This window comes from Pleurodeles waltl, chromosome 1_2, assembly GCF_031143425.1.
Source record: "Pleurodeles waltl isolate 20211129_DDA chromosome 1_2, aPleWal1.hap1.20221129, whole genome shotgun sequence".
Classification (NCBI taxonomy): domain Eukaryota; kingdom Metazoa; phylum Chordata; class Amphibia; order Caudata; family Salamandridae; genus Pleurodeles; species Pleurodeles waltl.
This window is the reverse complement of record NC_090437.1, coordinates 171796953-171815499: the sequence shown is the minus strand read 5'-3', so window position 1 is coordinate 171815499 and position 18547 is coordinate 171796953. Positions and strand designations below refer to the sequence as shown.

General features: G+C 51.4%; 1 protein-coding gene across 4 annotated transcripts in view; it reads left to right on the top strand.

The window, feature by feature from the left end:
• The window catches only part of LOC138299112 (zinc finger protein ZFP2-like), a 193739-nt gene that overhangs the window by 150181 nt on the left and 25011 nt on the right, over positions 1–18547 (top strand). The window lies entirely within an intron of this gene.

Below are 18547 nucleotides of genomic sequence, written 5' to 3'. Positions count from 1 at the left end.
AGTGGGTGCAGTTCATGATGGAGATGGTGTCTTCGATGGAGAGCTGCTCCCAGTCGGTGATACAGTGGGGGAGGAAGATGAAGGTTTAAGTGCAGAGGTGGTTGAGATTGGTGGGTTGGGGGTCGAAGTTGCTGTAGATGTCTGAGATCTTGTCGTGAAAGTAGTTTGAAAGAATATTGCAGAGGGGTTGGATGGGATGGATCGTGTTCTCTATGGCAGAGGGGCAGAGAATTTTCTGACAATGCTGAAGAGTTCCTTGGTGTGGTTGGTGCTTGCCTCGATGCTGGTGGTGAGAGCTTCTTTCTTGGTCTCTCTGAGATGGTGGTGTAGCTGGTAAGGGCGCATCTGGAGGAGTCAAGGTTGGCAGGGGTCTTGTTGGAGTGCCAGTGTCTCTCTAGTTTCTTGCAGTGGCATTTGAGGGTCAGAAGCTCTGGGGTGAACCATCTGGCTTGCTTGGTGGGTTTGCTGCTGGTGGTGTTCTTCACAGGGGCAATGGTGTCGGCGGCTGAGGAGATCCAGTTGAAGAAGTTTTGCACGCAGAGTTCGAGGGTGTTTTGCGGGGATGGGTCTTGCTTCTTTGAGGGCTGTGATCCAGGGGGTTTCGGTGACATTGCCCCAATTGCTGTAGGCAGTTTGGGTCTCGCCGGGGCATCTAGCAGGCCGTCGATGGTGAAGTGGACAATGTTGTGGCCTATCCAGGTTACTTCAGTGGTGTGGGAAAATTTGGCTCTTTTGGTGGAAAAAATGGGATCCAGTGTGTGTCTTGCACTGTGAGTGGGAGCGGTGACCAGTTGTGAGAGGCTGATGATGCTCATGTTTTCAAGGAGCGCGGAGGAGTTGGCATCATCAGGCTCATCTAGGTAGAAGTACCAGTCTCCCAGGAAGACGTAGTGGTTGGAGTCGATTGCCAGGGGCATGATGAAGTCCGGTATGGAGTTGCAGAAGCTATGGTGGGGACCAGGTGCTCTGGAGGCGAGAGTTCCTCTGATGGTGGTTTTGGCATCCGGTTTGATCTGGAAGTTGAGGCGTTCCATGATCAGTGTTGTCATCGTCCGAGGCAGTGCAGTTGAGGGAGTTCTTGTGGATTGTAGCAATGTCTGTTGGGGCAGTCATGGTGAATCATCTTGTATCCAGGAAGGGGTCGCAATGGCGATGTTGGGTGGTGATGTGGGGGTGAGCCATAGTGATGAACGTTATGTAGGGGGCAAGGTTGTTATGGTGTCCCAGATTTCCACGGAGTGCCTACAGAAGGATCGGACGTTGAGTAGCTCACAGTAGAGCTGTGATCTGTGTCCAGGAGTCTCCTGGGTGGTGATTGTGGGGGTTCTTACGTCATAGGCGAAGCAGCAGTTGTGGCAGGTGAATGGACCTTCTGTGGAACGCGGTGAGGCGATGGTGCAGTTGGTGTTTTTTTGGTATCGGGCATGAGGTTTTGGATCTCGTCGGAGGAGTACCAATGGCAGGCTGTAGATCCATGGGTCCTGACGCTCGACATAGTCTAAGTGTGGACAGGCGCAGATGGACTTGCCTTAGGCGTGCTGTTGGTGCATAGCTACCTCCATTAAGTAGCCTAGGTCCACTTACCTATCTACATAAAATAAAAATCTGTCATGATGTGCTTGCATGAGAAACGTTAACTGTCTATGCTGCTTGAATTAAAAACTGACTAAATACAACATATCGCTCCAGCATATGTGTTAACCACCAGAGTTTATTTTACTGTTATTATTACCTGATATTTATAGGCTTGCAAAGCTCTCTGTAGCAAGTCACTTAACATCATAAGATTTGTTTTAATGCAGTCTTTGCAGCCAATTAAGCAGAACAGATTTATTGCCATGTTTCTCCTTGTGTCAATTTCTTTGTGGCAGAGATTTAAAAAATTTTAAGATTTTAGAATTTGCATCAGGGTTGTGTCACTTTTTTGGCACAACTCCAAAACCAAAATCTAATTTGTTAAATCTGGTAATTCGCTCAGATGTATCCCTTATAGACCTGCTAAAAGTGTGAGGTCTTAAGATCAGATATCACTTTTTGTGAGGATACTTCCTCTGTGGTTACGGGTTGTAATGCCACTTCCTGTGATGTCACTTCCTGTGATGCCACTTACGATGTCACTTGCCATGATGTCACTTGTATACTGTCTAACTTGGTTAGTCCCCCCACGTCTTTTTTTTAGAACTTTAGTAATTATATAACATTAAACTCGTTGTGATTGGCATGATAATTTGTTTTTTGCAGTATTTTCTAAAATATTAGGGCTCATACCATTGTCCTTAAGTTTCATGTGCCAATCGCTTTATGCTAGGTGAATTCAGAAGTGTACCTGCAAGCCTACACTGACCTTAGTCAGCGTTTGTGCTGCCCACGCCGGGCAGCACCACCTGTTGCTGCCCTGGAAGAGTGAGCCTGCTTGGCTCCTAGTTTGGGGCCATCCTCAATCCGCAGGCACCCACCTGCGCCTCATCCCCGGTAGCCTAGTGGTGGCCGCTGTCTGTCTATGCTGCCTTTCTGCCTCTCTCTGCTTTTTCCTGCCTTTCTTTATTCTCCTCCTCCTTTTTCGCTTTTTTGTTCTTTCTGTGTTTTCGTTTTTCCCGTGCTTGCTCCCTGCTGCTGCTGTCCCTGCGGCCCTGCCCCCTCCTTGAGCTGCGCTTTCCCACCCTCCCTCCGCCCAGCTGACCAACCCCTGCCATCTCCCACCCTTCTTAATGGCGGCCGCTGCACAGTGAAGAGGCAAACCTACACTGACCTTGGTCAGTGTTTGTGCTGCCCCCCGCACAGCACCACCTGTTGCTGCTACTGCCCTGTGAGAATAAGCCTGCTTGACTATTAGTTCGAGGCCTGCAGGCACCCACCCGCGCTTCATCCCTGGTGGCCTTTTGGTGGTATCTGTCTGTCTCTGCTACCCTTTTGCCTCTCTCTGCTTTTTTATGCCTTTCTTTATTCTTCTCTTTGTTGTTTTTTTCCCTTTTTTTCTGCTTTTTTGTTTTTCCCGCCAATGCTCCCTGCTGCTGCTGCCCCTGCAGCCCGCCTCCTCCTTGGATGAGCTTTCTTGCCCTACCGCGGCCTAGCTGACCGACCTCTCCCCTCCCCTACCTAATGGCGCCTGCTGTGCGGTGAAGGGGCGAACCTACACTGACCGTGGTCAACGTTTGTGTTGCCTCCCCCCCCACGCAGCACCACCTGTTGCTGCCCCACGAGAGTGAGCCTGCTTTGCTCCTAGTTCAAGGCCTTCCTCCACCCGTAGTCACCCGCCCACACCTCATCGCTGGTGGCCTAGTAGTGACTTCTATCTCTCTCTGCTGCCTTTCTGCATCTCTTTGCTGTTTTCTGCCTTTCTTTATTATTTTCCTCTTTTTTGACTTTTTTGTTTTTTCTGCTTTTTCGTAAGGCCCTGAAATAGATCTGCTCCTTCCTCACCAGAACGACCCCGAGAGTCAGTCTCCTGCCGTTCATCTCAGAACCTACAGAAATCTGCTGTGGAGTACCCCATGGCTCTTCCCCGAGCCCAACCCTCTTCAATATCCACATGGCTCTGCTCGCCAAAATTGTCAGACAGCACGGCCTCAACATAGTCTCCTACGCTGACGATACTAATTCTCTCCCTCACCAACAAACCTTCAACAGCCAAGACTTCCACAATGGAATGAGCAGTCGCTGACTTGCTGAAAAACAGCTGCTTCAAGCTCAACTCAGACAAGACTGAGATCCTCATCCTGGATCCCACTCCTTCTGCCTGGAATGACTCCTGGTGGCTAGCTACCCTCAGAAGCGTCCCCCTACCCACCAACCACACACGCAACCTGGGCATTATCCTGGATTCTAGAGTGTCCATGACCCGCCGAGTAAACGCTGTCTCATCGTCATGCTTCCACACACTTCTCCTCCGACGAAAGATTTTGAAGTGGATCCCCACCGAGGCAAGAAGGACCATCACCCACGCACTCGTCAGCAGCAAACTTGACTAGGCAATGCTCTTTATGCCGGAATCACGAAGAAGCTCCAAGCAAGACTCCAGAGAATTCAGAACGCAGGAGCCAGACTCACTCTAGACATCCTCTGCCACAGCCACATCTCCGCCCACCTTAGAGACCTGCACTGGCTCCCCATCAACAAACACATCACCTTCAAGCTCCTGACACACGCCTACAAGGCTCTGCACAACATCTGGTCGGCCTACCTCAACCACCGCCTGTCCTTCTACACCTCGCCAGACATCTCCGATCTTCTCAACTTGCCATTGCCTCCACCCCTAGAATCAGCAAGAGCACTGTGGGAGGTAGATCCTTCTGCTACCTTGCAGCACAGATTTGGAACACGTTCAGGCAGGCGCCCCCGCTGAATCAGTTCAAGAAGGACCTCAAGACCTGGCTCCCCTTCAACAGTGCTTTGAGACCCAATGGGTGATAAGCAGCTCTATATGAATTGCTGATTGATAAGACTTCGCCCTGAAGACAGCACAAGGTGAGATGGCAGACAGCATACGACCAGCTGTGCCCGCCACCAACCTCAAAGGGAGGGTTGGGGATGGCGGTAAAAAAATATTTTGAAAAAGACCTGTTCCCATCACCGCTGCGCCCCGCATTGTTCCTATGCTCTTCTTCTGGTGTCCCAGCATTCACTGGCACACCATTACAGGCTCCCCAGCAATCCGGGTGCTGCTCTTATGCTAAATCTAGCATAAAAGCAGCGCCACAATTGGTCCGAGCGGCTTGGGCTGCCGCTGCAACACTGCCCTGGGGTCTGTGCAGTTTCTCCAGCCCCACTGTGTAGCACAGCCAGTTTGGCGAAACCTCAGTGCGCATGTGTGTTTGGCCGGCCTGAGACAGCTGGCCAAGCCCACATGCGCACTCAGTGAACGGATTCCACCCCCCCTCCAGTGGCCCAGCTCCGCCCCTCCCTCTGATTGCTGAGCCAGCAGCTGAGAGATAAAACAATAACCAGGGGGAGCGACACTCCCTCCCCATCGCAAAGGAGACACCCCTGCGATACTACTAGCTAGGCATGGATGGGACAGCGACCTGGGGAAGGAAATCACGGATGAATGCTGGAAATGTGCACAGACAGATCATTTCTGCTGAGTAGTATACTCAATAATTTTCAATTAAGTTTTTGCAACAAGTGTATCATACTCCGATAAAATGCAGGGGTGGCTCCTCCATAAGGTCGGAGGAGCGTTGCCCACCCGCCAGCAGCAGCAGCTGCAAACCTTTTCCCAAAAAACAGTCAAAAACTGTATTGATGATAGTTTTTTGGGAAAAGGGGCAGGGCCACGGAAGTGACGACCAATGCACTCCCCCTCAGAGCGCATGTGTGTTTGGCCGGCCGTCTCAGGCTGGCCAAACACACATGCGCACAGAGCTCTCTCCAGCCCAGAAATACAGTTGCTGGGCTGGAGAGAGCCTGCACAGGCTCCCACTCTGCCTGGGAGCGGCCTGACTGGGCGCTCCCAGCCAATCCTAAGGATTGGCGCAGGGCCAATCCTTAGGATTCTTCGCCCCCGCAGCCCATCCCGTGTGCTGGCACCTTCTGCTTGGCATGAGTTGCTACTGATGAAATGGTGGATATATGGTCTGACAACAGCAATTCCAGTAGCCCAGAGGGGATTTACCACTCTGTCATTGTTATTGGCTAAGAGGCTTGTGGCGTGCCGCTGAGGCAGAGGGAGATTTCCAAAAAAAGAAAGAGTGGATGAAGGTTGTCGGACATTGCAATGAACAACTTGAACTTTATGCGGAGCTTCTCCCACCTACATGCAAACCCAGAGTTATATGGAACCCACTCAGATCAGTTCCCCTGGCTGAGCCCACATAGACCATCACAACATACTTGGTAAAGATGTAACACCACACGTTTGTCTCAATTTTCATTTCCAACCACAAACTTAATGTTCTGTCCCTATGTGGCAACATTTGATTGATAAGTCGAGGTTTTGATGTAACCTGAGAGAGGGTGGATCATGATATGAAAATAAGCATTTTTGGGTGTCTGTGACGCTTAGCTAATGATATTATCCCAAGTAATGGTCAAAGTGGACGGGATCGGAGGGCAAGACACGTGCCCAAACATTTATAACTTAGGAAACACAGGTCAAAAAACAACCGTTCTGGGATAGTTAATTCCGACAGTTTAAATGCCTCAGTTGAAGTGTCATTTAGCGAGTCTCCTGTTAGGTTAATCCGAAGCCTGGCACACAGGTAAACAAGCCTCCTGTCTTGGTGCCTGTAAGGAATACAAATGTTTGCTACGAGTTAATTTGCAAATGTAAAAGGATGCTTTGGAGTCGGTACTGGCTTTAATTGACCTAATCACTGTAAGCTTTGTGATGACTGTTGAAGGGACAGTAATGTAAATTAGGTACACTCTGGATATTACTAAAATCTATATTTTGGAAGCACCATTTATCTTAAACATTTGCACATTTTGCAGCAGTCTATCTTATATTGTGTGTAATGCAAGTTTAAAATAATGAATTATGGGGGGTCATTACAACATTGGTGTTAAAAGGCGCTTGCCGCCGTGCAGAAGACCGCCAATACACCGCCGCGGCGGCGGCATTCCGCCACAGCTATTATGACACACATCTTGGAATCTGCCGAAATTCAGACACCCACAAATCCTCCACCTCCACGCCAACAGAAACACGCCCATGCTATTACGACCCACGAATCCACGCAGCGGTCTTTCAACCGCGGTATTCCATTGGCGGTACACACCGCAGCGCTCAAAATACACACACATCTCCAAAACACCGCCACATTGGACAATTCAAAATACACACACCTGACACACATACAAACAACACTCCCAAACACAATATAAAACACACACCCACATCACCCACAAACCCCTACGACCCAAAATTAGACACGAAGGCGACAGAGAGAGAGCACAGAAAGACAACCCCACTACACAGAGGCACACAATACCATCACCCACACAACATCCATGCACAAAACACCACACACCACTACACTCACCACACTCATCACCACATACACCACCCCACACATCAACCACCCCACCCCATGGCACGCCAAAGACACCCCCACTTCTCCGAGGAGGAGCTCAGGGTCATGGTGGAGGAAATCGTCCGGGTAGAGCCACAGCTATTTGGCTCACAGGTACAGCACACATCAATAGTCAGGAAGATGGAGTTATGGCGCAGAATAGTGGACAGGGTGAACGCCGTGGGACAGCACCCAAGAAATAGGGAGGACATCAGTAAGAGGTGGAACAACCTACGAGGGAAGGTGCGTTCAACGGTCTCCAGGCACAACATCGAGGTGCAGCGGACTGGCGGCGGACCCCCACCTCCTCCCCCACAACTAACAACATGGGAGGAGCAATTCTTGACCATCTTGCATCCTGAGGGCCTCGCAGGATTCGGTGGAGGATGGGACACTGGTAAGTCAAATCTTAACTATCATATCCCCCACCCTACCTGCATGCTATCACACACCCCCTCCCTCACCCCCTCCCCTATCACTACAACTTTGCACTCATGTACCCATGACACAAACCACCCATCCCAACACCAAGCCCTGCATGACACAACTAAGCATGGACACCCCTCACTAAAGCATGCCCACTGCACATACCCAGTACACCCCCCCACCCATCACCACACAAACTAACACACAGGAATACATGCACTGGGGTACACAAACACCCACCCATTGCACACCATTACACACACACATGCAATAATCATGCTCTTATGCCCCTGCAGGAACCCGAAGGACCATCACCACACCAGAGGGTCCAGGCAACACCACTCCACCCCCAGAAGAGGCCCACAGTGACGAGAGCAGCTCTGCATTACTGGATCCTGATGACCAGCCCGGACCATCGTGGGCCTCGGGACGGTCGGTTCCCCTTGCACAGGCACAGCCCAACACTGACCTTCCACCCTCTGGTAACACCAGCACAGCACCCACCCAGCAGGCCCAAACCTCCCTACCCAGGACAGGTCAATCAGCGGTGTGTCCACCACTACAGGGCACCCAGGCTAACCCACCACCCCAACAACAACAGGGACCTGGGGGCAGTGGTAGTGGGCACACGGTCCAGGGGACAGAGGCACAGGAACACAGGGAAAATGGGAGGGTTGCTGTGCGACGGGGCGGACAGGCCAAGGGAACCCACTCTCCACGAGGCCCTCTCCTCCATCATGGGAGCATACCATCACTCCCAGGAGACGATGGCGACGGTTCTGGACAAGTTGCAGGAGACCCTACACCTGCAGGACCAACTGTATTTGGGGTTCAGGGAGGAGCTCAGGACCATCAGCTCCGCCCTGGGCACCATCGTAGGGGTGCTGAAGGACATACAGCAGACCTTGAGGGACACCGTGGCACTCCAAGGGTCCCCGACACTAGCCAGGACGATGAACTGCCCACCACCTCCGCCGGTGCTAGTGGACAGGACGCCCCGCCACAGGACCAACACACTAGCACCCCACCCCCTGCAGACGGACAACCACCACGCAAGCGGTCCCTGAGATCCAGGAACAGGACAGAGCAAGATGGCAAGACCCCCGCCAGGAAATTACACCACCTTGATTGTCCTCCCACTGTCCCACTTTCTTACCCTGTCCATACTTTAACTGCCCCAGCTCCTCTTCCTACGCCCAGATGGGCCGTGCACCTGTGAGACTAATAGACTGGACTCTGCCATGGACATTCCTCCACCATCACCCATCCTCATTTTACAACCCCCTCCCATTTCTGAGCACTTCAATAAACACCCTTGAAACACAAAACAATCTGGAGTCAGTCTGTGATTTAGTAAAAATGTATTATCAATGACAGTGTCATAATGGGTGTAGCATTCTAAAGCTAACATACCTATGTCACACATCACAAGCCCTTGAAGGATGCAAGCAGTTGACACGTAGGTAACCACACCTGTGAAACCGTAATGGAAGGGTACAACTCAGTTACCAAATGTTAACTTAAATCGAAAAACAGGATAGAGGTAGACGTGTGAAAGTTAATGTAATGCTAAAATTGAAAATGTTCTCACCTGTGTGTCACTGGAAATATTGCTGTATGACTGACTCCCTGTTGTCGTTGTCTTCTTCATCAGCTTCATCCTCATCACTGTCCACAGGCTCCACAGCTGCTATAACACCGTCATCTGGATCATCCTCCTGCAGAAAAGGCACCTGGCGTCGCAATGCCAAATTATGGAGCATGGAGCAGGCGATGATGATGTCGCACACCTTCTTCGGTGAGTAGAATAGGGATCCACCTGTCATATGGAGGCACCTGAACCTGGCCTTCGGGAGGCCGAAGGTGCGTTCGATCACCCTCCTAGTCCGCCCATGGGCCTCATTGTAGCGTTCCTCTGCCCTGGTCCTGGGATTCCTCACTGGGGTCAATAGCCAGGAAAGGTTGGGGTAACCAGAGTCCCCCAAAAGCCATACACAGTGCCTCTGGAGTTGACCCATCATATCAGGGATGCTGCTATTCCGCAGGATGTAGGCGTCATGCACTGAGCCAGGGAACATAGCATTTACCTGCGAGATGTACTGGTCTGCCAAACATACCATCTGTACATTCATGGAATGATAACTCTTCATGTTCCTGTACACCTGTTCACTCCTGTGGGGGGGGACCAGAGCTACATGGGTCCCATCAATAGCACCTATGACGTTGGGGATATGTCCAAGGGCATAGAAGTCACCTTTCACTGTAGGCAAATCCTCCACCTGAGGGAAAATGATGTATCTCCTTACGTGTTTCAGCAGGGCAGACAACACTCTGGACAACACGTTGGAAAACATAGGCTGGGACATCCCTGATGCCATGGCCACTGTTGTCTGAAAAGACCCACTTGCAAGGAAATGGAGCACTGACAGCACCTGCACGTCAGGGGGGATTCAAGTCGGATGGCGGATTGGTGACATCAGGTCTGGCTCCAACTGGGTACATAGTTCCTGGATTGTGGCACAGTCAAACCGGTAGGTTACGATGACATGTCGCTCTTCCTCTGTCAACAGATCCACCAGCGGTCGGTACACCGGAGGATTCTGCCATCTTCTCATATGTCCCAGCAGACGGTGCCTACGAAGGACAACAGCGAAGAACCAGTCATTAGTCCTCCAGGTATGTACCCACACTTACACACAAGACTACAACACTCACATAACCCTTCCTGTATGTGTGTTGAGTGTAGGCCTAGCTATGTGTGACGCAGTATGAAATGAAGCCATGTGGGCCCCTGAAATGGCGGCTGCCTGACCTCTAAACTGGGACAATGGGATTGTGGGGTAACTGCGCTGGCGTTACACACCGTCGCGGTAGGCGGTCGTAGACCGCGGCGCAATGCTGCATTGGTTAACATTGGACCCTATGGGTCCCAGGAGCCAATGAACAGGTGCGCCGGCGGTGATGATGCGCACCGCTGCGGACGTCACCGCCATTTTCTATCTGTTCAATCACTACATACCTGACCTTCGACAGGAGAGGACCTACACTGCAAGTGCTGCTGTGACCTCGGTCTGGAAGCGACGATGGCTGCTGCGTCTGGGGAAAGGGCCCCTGCCTTCACTGCACAGGAGTTGGAGAAACTGGTAGATGGGGTCCTCCCCCAGTACACGCTACTCTACTGTCCTCCAGACCAACAGGTTAGTACACAGGGAGCACGTTGTATGGGCTAGGCCTGGTTGGAGAGGGCTGGTTGGAAGAGGGAAGAGTCCATAGAACATTAATGCATGGGAATGAATGGGCCACATGGCCAGAGTAGGGAGGGGGCCACTCACAACGACGGTGCAGTTGGTAATGACTGTTCCTCTTTCCTTGTGCATGTCATGTAGGTCAGCCCCCACCAGAAGAGGGACATTTGCCGTGCCATCGCCAAGGAGGTCCGCACCCTGGGGGCCCACCAGAGACGCCGCACCCACTGCCGTAAGAGATGGGAGGACATTCGCTGCTGCAGCAAGAAGACGGCGGAGGCTCAGCAGGGGATGGACTCCCAACGTGGGAGGGGTGCCCGTCGCACCATGACACCCCTGATGTTCCGGATCCTGGCGGTGGCCTACCTGGAGTTGGATGGGCGCTTGAGGGCATCACAGCAGACACAAGGGGGTGAGTACAACCTCATTCTGCGGACTTTGCGTGCAGTGGAGGTGTCTGGGTGGGGAAGGTGGGCTGTGGGTGTCCCTAGGCCAGGGCGAGTTAGGTAGGCAAGGCCCCTCCGTAATGTAGCCCATGTGGCACTCTACCCCACCTCAGCAGAGTGCCAAGTCGAGGTATAGTTGCCCCTGTGGCATCCATGTGCGCCGATGTCCACCATTGCCATATAGGCCATATCCCAGAAATTGCATGTGCAGAGGGCAGGAGCACGGCGTAATGCAGGGGGGATCTGCGTTTGTCTTGTCCGCCAACGGTAGCGGTATGCCATGCACTAAAACCCTCTTTCTTCTGTCTCCCCCCCCCCCTTTGTCTGCTCTCCCTGTCCTTTTGTACATCAGCATCAACATGCGGAGGTACAGTGGCACCGGAGCACGAGGGAGCTGCATCCCACATGGCCATGGAGGGCCACACCACAGACTCTGAATGCACCAGTGGGACGGAGGGCGAGGGGAGCTTCACGTCTGCCACCGGATCACCAAGCAGCGACACAGACTCGTTCGACGATGGGAGCTCCCTTGTGGTGGCGGCACCATCTGTGCCCCCCACCTCTACAGGTACAGCCGCCACTTCCCCTACCAGCACCGCCCTCCCAGCAGCCCCTCAGTGTTCGCCCGTGCCCGCTCACCCAGGAGGGTGGGCATCACCCTCGCCCCAAGCACCGCAGGCCCTGCCCCAGTCACCCCTGCTGCCCTCAGTGAGGAGGCCATTGACCTCCTCAGGTCACTCACTGTTGGGCAGTCTACCATTGTGAATGCCATCCAGGTTGTAGAACGAGAGTTGCAACACAGTAATGCATTCCTGGAGGGTATTCATTCTGGTCAGGCTGTCCTTCAGCGAACCCTGCAATCTTTGGCCTCAGCACTGATGGCAGCAATTGTCCCTGTGTCCAGCCTCCCCCCTCCAACTTCCTCCACCCAGACCCAATCTCCTGTACCCCAGCCCATCCCAAGCACACCTACAGACCAGCATGCACACAAGTCAACACACACAAGTAGCTCAAGCAAACATAGGCACCACACACACCACAAGCACTCACGCAAGCCTCACCCATATACAGACACAACAACATCCACTGCCTCCACTGTGTCCCCCTCCTCCTCTTCTCCCTCCTCCCTCCCAGTGTCGTCTACACTCTCACCTGCATGCACTACATCTACAGCCACTAGGACTCGCACCAGTACACCCAGCACCACACCCCGCTCACCTGCACTCACCACCTCCACTGCCATTTACACGTCCCCTGTGTCCTCTCCCAGTGTGTCTGTGATGCCCCCTCCCAAAGTACACAAACGCCGGCAATCACTCACCCAACATCCATCCACTTCACGACAGCCTCCATTACCTGCACCTGCACCCAAAACACCTAAAGTGACACCTCCGACAACCACCTCCTCTTCCTCCACTCCCAGACCCCCTCCAGCTACCCATCCCAGTGTTCGTCAGAAACTGTCCCTCTGTAAAGTTGACCTTTTTGCCCCCACACCCCCCCCCTCCAATTCATCAGTCCCGTCGTAGCGCCTCAGCCAAAAAGCCTCCAATACCAGTGGTGCCTGTTCAAGGGTTTTGGAGTGCACCGGCCACCAGGGCAGGCAGTAGGACCCGGAGCCAAGGCGCTGGCAGCCCACCCCCTGTAAAGGCAATAAAATTGGAGAGTGGACGACGGGACCGTGTTAAGACTCCAGGTGGGAAAACAACTGACATGGGTTCCAAGGGGATTGGAGAGTCAGCTGTGACTCCACCAAAGGTGGTGAAGGGCCAGAGGAAGTCTGCCCAGCCTGTTGTGAGTGTCACGGCGGAGAAGTGCACCATCATTTCTGGCGGTCGAGACACAACCGCCAGCACCGTTGTTATTGGTCCAGAGACCACCGCCAGAGTCACAGCCCAGGAGGGCCCCACTATCGTCACTGGTCAGGAGACCACCGCCAGAGTCACAGCCCAGGAGGGCCCCACTATCGTCACTGGTCAGGAGACCACTGCCAGAGTCACAGCCCAGGAGGGCCCAAGTATCGTCACTGGTCAGGAGACCACCGCCAGAGTCACAGCCCAGGAGGGCCCCACTATCGTCACTGGTCAGGAGACCACCGCCAGAGTCACAGCCCATGAGGGACCCACTATCGTCACTGGTCAGGAGACCACCGCCAGAGTCACAGCCCAGGAGGGCCCCACTATCGTCACTGGTCAGGAGACCACCGCCAGAGTCACAGCCCAGGAGGGCCCAAGTATCGTCACTGGTCAGGAGACCACCGCCAGAGTCACAGCCCAGGAGGGCCCAAGTATCGTCACTGGTCAGGAGACCACCGCCAGAGTCACAGCCCAGGAGGGCCCCACTATCGTCACTGGTCAGGAGACCACTGACAGAGTCACAGCCCAGGAGGGACCCACTATCGTCACTGGTCAGGAGACCACCGCCAGAGTCACAGCCCAGGAGGGCCCAAGTATCGTCACTGGTCAGGAGACCACCGCCAGAGTCACATCCCAGGAGGACCCAAGTATCGTCACTGGTCAGGAGACCACCGCCAGAGTCACAGCCCAGGAGGGCCCAAGTATCGTCACTGGTCAGGAGACCACCGCCACCACCGGAGTCAGTGCCCTGGAGGGCTCCGGCTGCCACAGCCACGCTGGGCAATGATGAAACGTCATGCCACACACCAATGTCCTTATCAGAACCGCCATGGAAAAGCACCGCTGAACAGGGCAAAGACCGCCATGTCAATGCACCGCTGAACAGGGCACAGACCGCCATGGCAAAACACCGCTGAACTGTCCTGAACCGGCATGGCAAAGCACCGCTGAACAGGGCAAAGACCGCCATGGCAAAGCACCGCTGAACAGGGCAAAGACCGCCATGTCAATGCACCGTTGAACAGGGCACAGACCGCCATGGCAAAGCACCACTGAACAGGGCAAAGACCCCCATGTCAATGCACCGCTGAACAGGGCACAGACCGCCATGGCATAGCACCGCTGAACTGTCCTGAACCGCCATGGCAAAGCACCACTGAACAGGGCAAAGACCGCCATGGCAAAGCACAGCTGAACAGGGCTAAGACCGCCATGGCAGTGCACCGCTGAACAGGGCAAAGACCGCCATGGCAAAGCACCGCTGAACAGGGCAATGCACCGGGTAGGAATGAAAGGCCCGCCACATCAGGCATCCTTATCCCATGTGCAGCTGGGACAGTGACAGGACACAACCTTTCACGGGGAGACTCATCCAGTCTGGGCACCAGTCCTCCCCAGTACCAGTAGAGACCTGCATCAACTTGAGAGACTGTGGCTTTGCACTCTCCAGGATGGCAGAGTGGGCAACCCACCCACTGTATAGACTTGAGAGACTGTGGCTTTGCACTCCCCAGGATGGCACAGTGGGCAAACCACCCACTGTATAGACTTGAGAGACTGTGGCTTTGCACTCCCCAGGATGGCACACTGGGCAAACCACCCAGTGTAGAGACTTGAGAGACTGTGGCTTTGCACTCCCCAGGATACATCAATGGGCATGGAGCCCCGTCGTGGATCTGGCTTTGCAGTCATCTGGCTGAGGTGCCCCCCCCCCCTTTCCTTCCCCCTGAGGTGCCTGTATAATTTCTATTTGATGCCCCGGCAGTGTTCTCTCCGATTGTGATCAGGTATCGTTAGTGGGCCTCGCCCATGTATTTTTGGACTGATGGTGCACGGACATTGTTATGTACATATCTGCACTACTTCTCGTCTTGTATATAATTCTGACTGATTTTCAAATATATATGTGTATATTTTTGTATGACATGTATATTGGCACATTACATTGTTTGACCGATTTTCGCTTTGTGTATTCATTCTTTCAGGGGGATTGTGGGTTGTTACTGTGATTTTTGTGAATGCATTGGTGTGTATGTTGTAATATGCGAGGGTGGGGGTGGGGGTGTTTGGTGTGTGTCCCCCTAACTTTTGCCTCCCCCCTCCCCCATGTCGTAGGTGCAGTACTCACCTTTGTCTGCGGCGCCTACGTAGCTGTTGGTCGTAGAAGAGCAAGCAGAAACACAAGGGCAGGGAGTATTTGGAGTTCCGGCTCTATGGATTCCTCGTGGGATATGTTAAGGTGAGCGTTTTCCCATAGCAAAAGCTGTTTCCGACGTGTTTTTATCCACAGTGAATCCGCCCCGGAAAAGGTGGCGGATTGGCGGGTTGTAATAGTGTGGGCGGTACATTGTCTTCCGCCTGTCTGTTGTCTGTACCGCCATGGCGGGCAAAGTGTTAAAGTGGCTGTCTTTGTTGGCGGTTTCCTCCAGGGTCATAATTCCCTTTTTTTGTCCTCCGGACTGTTTGCGGTATTTCCGCTGCTTTAACACCGTCCGCCAGGGTTGTAATGACCACCTATATGTTCACAGTGCTTTTTGTCACATTAACAGAGGTTTCATAATGTACTATAGTGCATTTCCCAATGAGTAACAACTGTTTTAAATGTATTCTTTCATTTAAGCTGCATGTTATTTTATATGTAGCTACCTGACAGTAAGAGATAAAAAAAAGCTTACAGAATATTTTATTTTTTTAGTCACACCTTTGACCCCACCCCATATATATTGACCCTGCTCCCTTGCATGCAGCATCACACTTCCCATAGCTTTTTTAACGCACTTTGACGGCTGATACTAAGCGATGTGTTGTCTATATGAGATGCTGGTGTATGCATTGGTCTAAATGTAATACTTTTTTTTGTATTAACTTGGCTATTGCCCGTTGTCTAATTTTTTCCTTTGTGTTGTTTATGCCTTTATGGAAAATGTAATAGTTTTTTTTTTTTAAAAAGGACCTGAGAAAGGGTCTTCCAGGGACTTATTATAATGAAGGTGTATTGTGAAACAAGCATTGGCAAAGCCTACACAAGAGCTGTTGGCCCTGCCAATATCTTAAATCCATGTTGTACAACGGCGTAGAGTAGAGTGGCATTGAGTGGAGTAGGGTAGAGTGTCAACATGTGGAGTGGTGTGGCGTGCGTAGAGAAGAGTGGACTGGTGCAAAGTACAGTGGCATTAAGTGCAGCGCTGTAGAGTGCAGAGGTGTAGAGTCAAATTGAGTAGAATGGAGTAGAGTGGGGTATAGTGCAGTGGCATAGAGTAGAGTGGTGTACAGTGGAGTGGCACAGAATAGAGTGATGTAAAGTAGAGTGGCATAGTGTGCAGTGGTGAAGAGTGGAGTGGCTCAGAGTGCAGTGGCATAGAGTGCAGCAGCATAGACTAAAATGGTGCAGAGTGCGATAGAATGCAGTGGCACAAAGTGTAGAGTAGAGTGAAGAATAGAGTAAAGTGCAGTATAGTAGGCTAGAGTGGTACAGAGTAGCATAGAGTGGAGTGGCACAGAGTGCAGTGTTGAGTGCAGTGGCATAGAGTGCAATGGTGTTAAGTGGAGTGGTGTAGAGTGGCACAGAGTAGCAGTGGCATAGACTGCAGTGGTACAGAGTAGAGTATAGTGGAGTAGAGTGGTGCAGAGTACAGTGGTGCAGAGAAGAGCAGCGTGGCATAGAGTTCAGTGGTGTAGAGTGGTTAGAGTAGAACGGTGCCAAGTGGCATACAGTAGAGTGGTGCAGAGCAGAGTGGTTTGTATGCAGTAGAGTAGAGTGAAGTTGCATAGAGTACAGGGTCATTGGATGGGAGGGTAAAAGAGCAATGAGGGAGTGTAGGAGGGAATAGAAGCTATATGGAAGGGATAGGAGACACAGAGTGAAAACACAATAACTCATATGGCTTGCTTGAACACAAAGAAAATAATAGCTCCAAAAATGGGAGCAGTGAATAGACACAAGTACTTGATCCATGCTCCAGGAGAGGACAAGACGTCCGCTTACAATGTGTGATAGGCCTCAAGAAAAAAAAGGAAGGTCCACTCTGGTCAACACATGGCTTAGAAGGAAAACGTGCAGAAGTGTACATTATGCGAGAAAAGTACAGGCCTCAAACTGGGTACGATGTTAGACTGGAATGCAAGGACAGGAAGGAAAATGAAGCGAGAGGCCAGGTGCAGGGCAAAGCAGTTACAGCCGGTCTCGCATACCCCAGATAATTTAGAAGGTCACACACACCAGAGCCTGAGCCACTTTGTGATACCAATGTTAGGAGGAGGTGTAAATCACGGCAGACCTGAAAGGGAGTCATGAGATGTTTGTGTGAGTCAAGGTTGGTAGAGGGAGGAGGACAGGCCATAAAACCTCAGTGCGTGGAAGTAGCGTAGGGAGGATACACGGAATTCCAAGGGTGAGATCAAAAGACACTGTGCTCGTCACAGGATGCATACATATATTATCTACGCCACAGCTGCATTTTAGTGACCAGTAGTCAGATGCTTTTTAGAGAATGATTGCTTTTGCTAAAATGAATAAAGATAACAGAGAGTTGTGCTACTGTGCTAATTGGAAATATGATAAGTGATGTGGAACTTCAATTGTGGACCAAGACTATAAAAAGATGCTGTTTGTAAGAGATGAGTTGAGTGTGGTTTCAGTTACAAAACTGAGCTGTACTCCCGGCCATATTTTTATTGGATAAAAATATACTATATTGCTATCAGAGTTGTGTCACTTCTTTATTTCTTGAAGCTCGACTACACATGACAAAGGAATGCAAAGCAAATCAGAGTGAAGCTGAATCCTATAAATGGTAAGCTATGGGCAGACTGTAACACCACTGTATGTAAACAACATGTCTCACAGAGACCGTTCATACGCTATCTAGGCAAAACCTTGTAGCAGAAGCATATAACCTATGGTCTTAATGTGTACTTTATCTACATGACACCCTCGCCTATGTGTTGCAGTCTTCATCATAAACTTGAACTAGCTTTAATAGGTAAAGGAACAATGGTGAAAACATTTAAAAGTTATAAAATAATGAAAACTTATAAAGAAAATAAAAACTAGATGAAAAAGGGCTTTGACCCTGTATCTATGAAGGGTTGGTGCAGGGTGTGGGAGAGGATGTGGCTGTTTGGCCAGGGCTCCCAGCTTTGGAGCTGGTAACCAGGATCCAGTACCAGTGTCAACTCAACATCCTGTGAATCTGGGCACATCCATTGGCCTAAAAAATGAATATGGGATTATATAGTGTAATTAGTGCTCATGCAGAGGGCTCTAATGCCCTTGGACACAACTTGGGCTATATAAAAAATGCAACAAAAGGCTATATTAATTACAGATAAAACTCAATTGCTAAGTGGTTCTAGTCACACCCTTCCCCCCATGAGGCCTTCTTTTGCATCCAGAATGCGTGCACTAGTGATCAGCTTCTTAATCATACAACAAGAATTTTGTAATAAACACCTCCCACTTCTTAAAAGGAAGATTGAATTCTAACATGTTTTGGTGGATGCTGAAAGATTTGTTAAATATTTCACTTTTTTGGGGTCACCCCTCCATAAGACATACTCTCTTG